Here is a 9036-nt window from a genome sequence, read left to right on the forward strand (position 1 = left end):
TAATCACACCTGCCTGCATTAATTCCATATCCTTCTATGCCTTGCTCATTCAAGTCCCTGTCCAGATGCCTCTTAAATGTCGCTGCTGTTCCTGCCTCCACCACCTCGTGTGGCAGCTCATTCCAGATACCCACTATTCTTTGTGTGAAAAATTTTCCCCTTTGATCCCCTTTAAACGTCCTCCCTCTCACCTTAAATCTATGCACTCTAGTTTTAGTCACCCCTATCATGGGAAACAGCTTCTGGCTATTTACCCTATCTATGCCTCTTATAATTTTATATGCCACTATCATGTCTCCTCTCAGCCTCCTTCGCTCCAGGGAAAACAGAGCCAACCTATCCAATCTCTCTTCATAACTCAAGCCCTCCAAACCAGGCAACATCCTTGTGAATCGCTTCTGCAAACTCTCTAGCTTAATCACATCTTTCCTGTAGTGTGGTGACCAGAACTACACATAGTACTCCAAATGCAGCCCAACCAACGTTATGCACAACTGTAACATGACGTCCCAACTCTTGCACTCAGTGCCTCGGTCGATGAAGGCAAGCATGCTATCCGCCTTCTTCACCACCCTGTCTACCTGTGTTGCCACTTTCAGGGAACTATGCACTTGCACCCCAAGATCTCGCTGCTCAAGAACACTCCCCAGGGCCCTGCCATTCACTGCATATGACCTGCCCTGGTTTAACTTCCCATAATGCATCACTTCACACTTGTCTGCATTAAGCTCCATTGCCACTCCCTTGCCCACTTTCACAGTTTATCTATATCCTGTTGTGACCTTAGACAACCTTCTTCACTGTCCACTGTACCACCAATTTTGGTGTCATCTGCAAACATACTCATCATGCCCCTTACATTCTCATTCAAGTCATTATAAATATGACAAACAACAGAGGGCCCAGCACCGATCCCTGCGATACACCACTGGTCACCGGCCTCCAATCTGAAAAACAACCCTCCACTATCACCCTCTGCCTCCTATCACCAAGCCAATGTTGTATCCAATTTGCTAACTCACTCTGGATCCCATGTTTTCGAACCTTCTGGACAAGCAATCCATGCAGGACCTTGTCAAAGGCCTTGCTAAAGTCCATGTAGACAATGTCTATCGCCCTGCCCTCGTCAATGCTCTTGGTCACCTCCTCGAAAAACTCAATCAAATTCGTGAGACATGATTTCCCACGCACCAGGCCATGCTGACTATTCCTAATCAGACCATGCCTTTCCAGATGCATATAAATCCTGACTCTCAGAATCCCTTCCAATAACTTTCCCACCACTGATGAAAGGCTCACCGGCCTGTAATTCCCTGTTATATCCCTGCTGTCCTTCTTATATAAAGGCACAACATTAGCTATCCTCCAGTCTTCCAGTACCTCACCCATGGCTAACGATGATACAAAAATCTCTTTCAGGGCCCCAACAATCTCCTCCCTTGCTTCCCATACCTTTATAGGAAACACCTGGTCAGGCTCTGGTGATTTATCCACCTTAATGCGCTTCAATACCTCCAACGCCTCCTCATTTGTAATGTTGATGTGCTCCAGGATGTTGGTGTTCCCTCCCTTGAACTCATCAGCTTCCATGACCTTTTACACGGTAAATACGGACGATAAATATTCATTTAAGACCACACCCATTTCCCGTGGCTCCGCACATAGATTGCCACACTGATCCTTAAGGGTACCTACTCTCTCCTTAGCTATCCTTTTACTCTTAATATACTTAAAGAGTCTTTTAGGATTATTATTTATCTTATCTGCCAGGGGAATCGCATCGCCCATTTTCGCCCTCCTAATTTCCTTCATAAGTGTATTCCTACATCCCCTCTACTCCTCGAGGACTCGCTCGATCCCAGCTGCCTATACCTGACATATGCCTCCTTCTTTGTGTTGACCAGACACTCAATATCCCTCGTCAACCAAGGTTCCCTAAACTTGCCAGCCTTGCCGTTCCATATAACAGGAACATACCGGCCCTGAACTCTTCCTATCTCAATTTTAAAAACATCCCACATGCCAGACGTCCCTTTACCTGTAAACAGCCATTCCCATTCAACTTTTGAGAGTTCCTGTCTAATGCCATCGAAATTATCCTTCCCGCAATTTAGGACTTGAACCTGAGGACCAGTCCTATCCTTTTCCATAACTACCTTGAAGCTAATAGAGTAATGGTCACTGGTCCCAAAGTGCTCAACCACTGACACATCAACCACCTGCCTATCCTCATTTCCGAAGAGGAGGTCGAGTGTAGCCCCTTCTCTGGTAGGGCCATCCACATACTGCTTCAGAAAACTATCTTGGATACATTTCACAAATTCTTCCCCATCTGATCCCTTATCACGAAGGCAGTCCCAGTCAATATTAGGGAAGTTAAAATTACCTACCATTACAACCCTGTAATTCCTACACCTATCTGATTTCCTGACATATATGCTCCTCCACCTCCCTCTGACTATTGGGGGCCTATTGTATAATCTGATCAAAATGATCACCCTTTTCTTATTGTGTTCAGTTCTGGTCGCCTCATTATAGGAAGGAGGTGGAAGCTTTAGAGAGGGTGCAGAGGAGATTTACCAGGATGCTGCCTGGAATGGAGGGCATGTCCTACGGGCTTTTCTCATTGGAGCGAAGAAGGTTGAGAGGTGACTTGATAGAGGGGTACAAGATGATGAGAGGCATAGATAGAGTGGATAGTCAGAGACTTTTTCCCAGGGTGGAAAGGGTTATCACCATGGGGCATAATTGTATGGTGATTGGAGGAAGGTTTCGGGGAGATGTCAGAGGTAGGTTCTTTACACAGAGAGTGGTGGGTGCGTGGCGTGCACTGCCAGCGGTAGTAGTCGAAGCAGATATATTAGGAGCATTTAAGCGACTCTTGGATAGGTACATGGATGATAGTAGAATGAAGGGTAGGTAGTTAGTTTGATTTTAGAGTAGGTTAAATGTCCGGCACAACATCGTGGGCCGAAGGGACTGTACTGTGCTGTACTGTTCTATGTTCTATGTTCTATGTTCTCTTACATCCACCTCTGTCACGCCGGAAGGATCGGTACCCCGGAACATTGAGCTGCTAGTCCTGCCTATTCCTCAACCACGTTTCTGTAATAGCTATAATATCACAATCCCATGTACTGATCCATGCTCTGAGTTCATATGTCTTACCTGTAAGGCTTCTTGCATTAAAGTAATTGCAGTTTAGCCTACCAGACCTTCCACGCTCCCTGTCCTGCCTACTGGACTTGTTTGCTTTAACCTCTAAATCTGCCACAACTATCTCATCTGAGAGACTACTACTTTGGTCCCAACCACCTGCAAGACTGGTTTAAACCCTCCAGAGTAGTACTAGCAAACCTCCCCGCAAGGATATTGGTCCCTATCCAGTTAAGATGCAACCCGTCCTTCTTGTACAGGTCACCTCTGCACCAGAAGAGATCCCAATGATCCAAGTAGCTGAAGCCTTCCCGCCTACACCAGCTCTTCAGCCAGGCATTCATTTGCCTAATCCTCCTCGTCCTACCCTCCCTCTCACGGGGCACCGGGAGTAATCCTGAGATTACAACACTGGACGTCCTGCTTTTTAACATTCTGTCTAACTCCCTATATTCACTTTGCAGGACCTCATCTCTCTTCCTGCATATGTCGTTAGTACCAATATGGACCATGACCTCTGGCTGCTCACCCACACCTTACAGAATGTTCTGCAGCTTCTCCGAGACATCCATGCTCCTAGCACCAGGGAGGCAACATACCATCGTGGAGTCGCATTTGTGGCCACAGAAACGCCTTTCTGCACCTCTTACGATAGAATCCCCTACAACTGTAGCGCTTCCAACACTTTTCCTCCCCTGCTGTGCAGCAGATCCCTCAGTGGTGCCAGGAATTTGGCTGTTGCTGCTTTCCCCTGGGAGGTCATACACCCAAAAGTATCCAAAGCGGTATATCTGTTTGAGAGGGGGATGGCCACAGAGGACCCCTGCACTACCTGCCTGCGCCTACTACTCCATCTTGTGGTCACCCATCTCTTTTCGGCCTGCGCAGCCATTACCTGCAGTATGACCACCTCACTAAACGTGCTATCCACGAATTTCTCAGCAAGGAGGAGGTGTTTGGTGTCTTGCAAAGCATTAAGGTAGATAAGTACCCAGGGCCCGATGGGACCTACACTGGAATACTGAGGGAAGCAAGGAAAGAAATTGCTGGGGCCTTGACAGAAATCTTTGCATCCTCATTGGCTACAGGTGAGGTCCCAGAGGAGTGAAGAATAGCCAATGTTGTTTCTTTGTTTAAAAAGTGTGGCAAGGATAATCCAGGAAATTATAGGCCGGTGAGCCTAACGTCAGTGGTAGGGAAACTATTAGAGAGGATTGTTCGGGACAGGATTTCCTGCCATTTGGAAAGAAACGAACTTAATAGCGAGAGACAGCATGGTTTTGTGAAGGGCAGGTCGTGTATTATTAATTTGATTGAGTTTTTTGAGGAAGTGACGAAAACGATTGATGAGGGAAGGGCAGTGGATGTTGTCTATATGGACTTTAGTAAAGCCTTTGGCAAGGTACCGCATGGCAGACTGGTGCAAAAGGTGAAGTCACACGGGATCAGAGGTGAGCTGGCAAGATGGATACAGAACGGGCTCAGTCACAGAAGACAGAGGGTAACAGTGGATGGGAGTTTTTCTGAATGGAGGGATGTGACTAGTGGTGTTCCGCAGGGATCAGTGCTGGGACCTTTGCTGTTTGTAGTATAAATAAATGATTTGGAGGAAAATGTAGCTGGCCTGATTAATAAGTTTGCAGACGTCACAAAGGTTGGTGGAGTTGCTGATAATGATGAGTATTGTCAAAGGATACAGCAGGATATAGATCGGTTGCAGACTTGGGCGGAGAAATGGCAGATGGAGTTTAATCAGGAAAAATGTGAGGTAATGCATTTTGAATATCTAATGCAGGTGGGAGGTATACAGTAAATGGCAGAATCCTTAGGAGTATTGACAGGCAGTGAGATCTGGGCGTACAGGTCCACAGGTCACTGAAATTGGCAACGCAGGTGGATAAGGTAGTCAAGAAGGTATACGGCATGCTTGCCTTCATCGGTCGGGGCATAGAGTATAAAAATAGGCAAGTCATGCTGCAGCTGTACAGAACCTTAGTTCGGCCACACTTAGAATATTGCGTGCAATTCTGGTCGCCACACGACCAGAAGGATGTGGAGGCTTTGGAGAGGGTACAGAGGAGGTTTACCAGGATGTTGCCTGGTCTGGAGGGCATTAGCTATGAGGAGAGGTTGGAAAAACTCGGATTGTTTTCACTGGAACGACGGAGGTGGAGGGGCGACATGATAGAGGTTTGCAAAGTTATGAGCGGCATGGACAGAGTGGATAGTCAGAATCTTTTCCCCAGGGTGGAAAAGTCAGTTACTAGGAGACATAGGTTTAAGCTGCGAGGGGCAAGGTTTAGAGGGGATGTGCGAGGCAAGCTTTTTACACAGAGGGTGGTGAGTGCCTGGAACTTGCTGCCAGGGGAGGTGTTGGATTCAGATACGTTCGCGACGTTTAAGAGACATGTTTAGTTTAGTTTAGTTTAGAGATACAGCACTGAAACAGGCCCTTCGGCCAACCGAGTCTGTGCCGACCATCACCCAACCATTTATACTAATCCTACACGAATCCCATATTCCAATAACATCCCCACCGGTCCCTATATATTTCCCTACCACCTACCTATACTAGAGGCAATTTATAATGGCCAATTAACCTACCAACCTGCAAGTCTTTGGCATGTGGGAGGAAACCGGAGCACCCGGAGGAAACCCACGCAGACACAGGGAGAACTTGCAAACTCCGCACAGGCAGTACCCAAAATCGAACCCGGGTCCCTGGAGCTGTGAGGCTGCGGTGCTAACCACTGCGCCACTGTGCATCTTGACAAATAAATGAATAGGAAGGGAATAGAGGGATATGGGCCCCAGAAGTGCAGAAGGTGTTAGTTTAGGCAGGCATCAAGATCGGCGCCGGCTTGGAGGGCCGAATGGTCTGTTCCTGTGCTGTACTGTTCTTTGTTCTTTGTTCTTTGTTCATCGCGGATGCTCCACAGTGAATCCACCCGCATCTCCAGCTCCGTAATGCGGGTAATCAGTCGCGAAAGATGGGTACACTTCCTGCACACATGGTCGTCAGAAACACTGGAAGTGTCCCTGATTTCCCATATAGAGCAGGAGGAGCAAATCACGGCGCTGAGCTCTCCTGCTATGTCTTACCCTTAGCTTACTTAGTTACTCCCTTGATTAAAAAAAAATACTAATTCTGCTCGGGGCCTTGTTCTACCCATTCAATCTAAAGTCCTTTTAAAAAAAACATTTTTGTAGTACTCACCAGAGTACTACACCAGAGATTTTTTTTTCCAGCTAAAAAAACAGACCGCTTTTTAAAAAGATATTCTGACAGCTGCTGCTCACCAACCAATCACCCTGCAGCTCTCCTCTGACGTCACTGGTGCCCTTTTTTTTTTCAAAACTCTGGCACGCTGGAAGAGCTACTCTCCGCTCCCGGAAGATAAGAGGATTTTGCCAGACCAGGTGAGGTTTACTGCTGGACTCACTTCCTGTGTGTTTAACCCAGTCATATCCTCAACCTGTTTTCGTGAATGTTCCTCTTCATTATTTCTGAACTGAGTAGATAACTGAATGGAATCAATTATTTACTGAATAAATTGGTTGCTTCACTTTGTTCGCTTTCCAAACCCTTCAGGAACAGCCTCCCCTCCAGTTCCCTAATATACTTTACTTTGTCTCCCTTCAATCCACTCACTGGCTCTGCCTCCAACGGCCTCATCCTCCTGATCTGAAGTCTCAAACTCACCACAGCGGCTTTCGAAATTTTCACGTTTTGAGACAGCCCCTGTTGGCTCTCTTAAACATTAAAAGATAAAATCTCCCCTGTCCCCTCAGTTTCTCGGCCATTAGTCTGAAGTCTAAACCGGATTTAAACCATTGGATTCCTTCTTTGAAAACCTCCTTCTCCTTCCACACTGGCACTGCGCCCCCAATAAATGCTTCCACTGTATCGAGAGATCATTTAATTTCACGTTTATTTAAAATCAATTTCCCAATCAATTATTGATAACTGTGCTTAAAACCATTCTCTGCCCGAAAGTGCTGGATGCTGCAACAAGGCTGCAAATTTCACACTAGATCCTGTCAAACTGCTGTTTCAGTTTGAGGTCTGATCATTAATTTCATTGCTTCCCTTACTATCTCTTTCAGTTAACCTGGTGGCGATTCTGATCCTGTCCCGAGGAAAGTGTGGTCTCTCCAATGTATCACTCGCTCCTGGTGGGAATGGCACTGGATGATCTCCTCGTCATTAACTCAGATCCCATACTGACGAAACATCGGGTGACTTATTTCCCAGATTCTCTCCTGTCGATTATTTCCTTCTGCAGTTCAGTTAATTTCCTGTTTTTTTGCAAGAACAATGGGTTCTATCTGGCTGACAGTCACATTCACCTCTGATCGATTTGTGACCATTTGTTGTGAGATGCTGAACTCAAAATATTGCACAGAGAGAACGACGGCTGTGGTTATTGCAACAGTGAGTATGCTGTGCTCTTTAAACAGTGTTCCCTGGTACTTTACAACCAATGCTGAATATAGAATTGAAAATGTTCCCTGGGGTTGGATCATGAGGCAGAGCTGCTATACTTACCACGCATGGAGCTTGTTTGAGTTGTTTCACCACATCTAAACTCCATGTGTCCCGTTCTTTCTGATTTTGCTGCTCAATGTTCTGACAGTCAGACACATTTTCGTGGCCAGTAGAGGCCGCAGGGGACTCCGAGGCATCAGCAATGGAGAGAATCACAATGACCCAGAGATGCAGAATCGAAAGAAATCCATCATTTTATTGTTCACTATGTCAGGCAGTTTTATACTGTTATGGGTGACGCAGACTTTATTTTACCTTTAGCAGCGAATTACAAAACAATATCCTTCCTCCGGCAATGACCCTCTTTATATCACAGAGCAGACAGCAGCAATGCTACAGCTTCTCAGTTGCTGCACCAACACGTGTATATATGCTGTGACCCAGACTAAATTCAGGGAGGAGCTGAAGGACGTCGTGAAATACCCAGTGAATCTAATTGTTAAATTAGTTAAAGCATAGAAAAGTAAAGGTTTCCACGTTCTAGCACTAAAGTCCAATCCAGGCTCCACAGTCTGAACTCACAACATGGTAATAAATCTTCTATTCACAGTCCAGAGCGCTGATATGATTGCAAGCTTGATTTTGTAATATTTGATTAAACATCGGACCGAATGAGGCTGGTTATCTTTGCAGAAGACACATGAATTTTTTTTCAGAAATGACGGTGCTAAAGAGCACATTTGAGCATCAACTGAAGCAGCTCTAAACCAAAGGAGCTTCTGTTGGCTTGATGACAGAGTGACAGGGTGGTGAACTGGTAATGTCACTGAGCTAATGATCCAGAGGCCCATGTTAATTCCTTGGGAACACGGGTTTCAATCACCCCGTGGCCACTGATGAGAATCAAATTCAATTAATTGATTAAAAAAAACCATCTGGAATTGAAAGCTGGTTTTAATAACAGTGCCATGAAACTATCATCGATTCTCGCAAAAACAAGAAACATTTTGTTTTCAAATTCCCTTTGGGGAAGGAAATATCCCGTCCTTACCCGATCTGTACGACATATGAATCCAGACCTGCAGTAATCTGGATGACTTAACTGTTCCCTGAAATAGCCTAGCAAGCCATTCAGTTGTCGAGGACAATTAGGGATGGGCAACAAATGCTGGCCTTGCCAGCGAAACCCATGTCCCATGACATAGTAAATAATGTCAGATGGAGGATGAGTAGGTCACCCAGGAAAGTAAAGACGTGAATGAGGAAAGCGATCGAAAATGAAACATTGAAAAAGTAGCAAGTGAGAATGACTAGCAGAGAAAATTCAAGAAAAAACAAAAAGGGAGAGAACAGAGCAGAGAAATATGGAAATAAGAAGTCAAACAAATATA

The sequence above is a fragment of the Heterodontus francisci genome, chromosome 21 (genome assembly GCF_036365525.1).
Source record: "Heterodontus francisci isolate sHetFra1 chromosome 21, sHetFra1.hap1, whole genome shotgun sequence".
Classification (NCBI taxonomy): Eukaryota; Metazoa; Chordata; class Chondrichthyes; order Heterodontiformes; family Heterodontidae; genus Heterodontus; species Heterodontus francisci.